This window comes from Myotis davidii, unplaced genomic scaffold, assembly GCF_000327345.1.
Source record: "Myotis davidii unplaced genomic scaffold, ASM32734v1 scaffold44, whole genome shotgun sequence".
NCBI lineage: Eukaryota > Metazoa > Chordata > Mammalia > Chiroptera > Vespertilionidae > Myotis > Myotis davidii.
Window position 1 is genome coordinate 3,582,111 of NW_006299705.1, and position 2,504 is coordinate 3,584,614.

A 2,504-nucleotide genomic window follows, 5' to 3' on the forward strand; every position below is an offset into this window, starting at 1 on the left:
ACACACACATTTGAAAGCTTTAGTTGTATGGGGGCAAACACCACACTCCAGGGAATCTAGTGGTCTAGAAAGGTGCAACACAATAGCCTGTGGGACTTTGGGTAAGTTTGTAACTTAATCCACAGCTGGCAAATCCAGTCTATCAAGACCAGTTCCCTGTGGAGTGGGCTCTGATGCTTTCTGGACCCTGGGAGGGCACCCTGGGCGTTTGACCAGCTTAGCAGAGTCTGTATTGAATGAGGAGTTAGGGCTCCTAACTGCAAGCAACGGACGCTGACTCTAGCAGCTGAGGCAGGGAAGGCATTCCCTGACATGTACGTGAGTGGCTCACAAAACTCCTGTGAGAGCTGTGAAGAAACAGTGCTCACGGCGAATCTTCAGGAAGGGTGTCCAAAGCCACACTACACAACTGGCTGCATGAGAAAACTGGTCCCTCTAGGCCACCAAGCCCCAGAGGCCATCGTCTACACTACCTTGCAGCCATCGCTCCTGCAGCCAGTGTAGATGCTGTGCCTATACCAAGGCAGCCGCTTCGGGGAATTGCTGGCAGGCTCAGGCACGTGGGGTGTCTCTGGCCTGAGAAGGGTGGCAGTCCTGTCCCACTTGGATGGATGGCCTGCTTTTCACGTATATCCTTCCTTTCAGGCTCCGTGGTCAAGCCCCATTTTCAAACAGCTCTCCTCCTGGCTCCCACCTGTGGATTTGTACTAGCTATTTTCTCTCTAAAATAATCCTTACTTTCAAGTTCCCCCAGATCTGATATTTCCATTTCTCTCATGCTTTGCACACTATCTTGGGTAAATTGTATCTCTTAGCCCTCAGGGTTATGATTCATGCCAGAAATTAAAATGTAATAATTAATAGAGTAAGTAAGGTGCTACGGGGACCTTCTGTTGTATAAACAGGCGTGTCCCCCCTGCCCGCCCTGGGATTTAGTCACCTGTAAATATGTGTCCCACCCTGAACGAGTCATTCAGAGCCTTTTGACGTGATCTTTGTTCCTGAAAGGCTCCTGATGGAAAGAGGCTGGGCCTGGCTCACATCACAGATAAGCCCTGCAGAAGGGTCATTCAAACACTCTCAAGCATGTTCTGGGAATTAGACAGAGGGCTTCCAGATGCACCCCCACAGCCTGCCACTAGGGGGCAGCATGTACAAAGGAAATAGCTCTGCTGTCGCCAGAGGATATTTTTCCGTTGATTTTTAGAGAGTGAAAAGGACAGGGAGAGACAGAGAAACATCAATGTGAGAGAGACACTTCGGTTGGTTGGTTGCCTCCCGACCAGAACCAGAATGCAGCCCAGGCATGTGCCCTTGACCAGAATCGAGCCCCAGACTCTTCAGTCTGCGGACAGGCTCTGTCCACTGAGCCAAACCGGCTAAAGCGCAAGCTCTGCTTTTAAAGCCAAGCAGTAACCTAGTGGAGACAACCTTGTTTCTAGACCCCAAGACCAAAGGATGTAGAGGCCATGTTCTCATCTCTCGAATCAGATTACCACACTATAACTTTTATTGATGTATAATTGACTTATCTTCTTTTCAGGTGTACAATACAGTGATTTGATATTTATATACATTACAAAGTGATTACTATAAGTCTTAGTTATCGTCTGTCACCATACAAAGTTATTCCAGCATTATTGACTGTATTCTCTATGCTCTTACATCACCTCGCTGTGACTTATTTCTTTTATAACTGGAAGTTTGTGTCTCTTAATATCCTTCAACTTTTTCATCCATCCCCACCCCCACCCTTAGGCAATCACCAAGTTTGTTCTCTGTATCTATGAATCTGTTTCTGCTTTGTTTGTTTTGTTTTTTTTTAGGTTCCACGTATAAGTGAAATTATATGGAATTTGTCTTTAACTTATTTCACTTAGCATAATACTCTCCATGTCCATCCACATTGTTACAAATGGCAAGATTTAATTCCTTTTTATGGTTGAGTAATATTCCATTTTAAATATATATAAATATCACATCTTATTTATCTATTCATGAATCAATGACACTTAGGCTGCTTCCATATCTTGATATTATAAATAATGCTGCAGTGAACATAGGGATGCATATGTATACAACATTACAATGTTAAATATCTATTCTATCAAGAGGTTTGCCTGCCAACTGAATTCTTCAAATATATTAATTTATGGTTGAATTTGACTTAAATATAATACTGCTGCCCGGCTGGTGTGGCTCCACAGGTGAGCATCGACCTAGGAGTCAAGAGGTCACTGGTTTGATTCCTGGTCAGGGCACATGACCAGGTTGTGGGCTTGATCCCAGTGGGGTCTGTGAAGGAGGCAGCCAATCAATGACTTGCTCTCTCATAGATTTTTTTTACTACTTGCTCTCATAGATTTTTTTTAAAAAAATAAATCTTTATTGTTCAGATTATTACAGTGGTTCCTCTTTTTCCCCCCATAGCTCCCCTCCACCCAATTCCCACCCCACCCTCTGCCCTTACCGCCCCCCCCCACTGTCCCCATCCATAGGTGTGT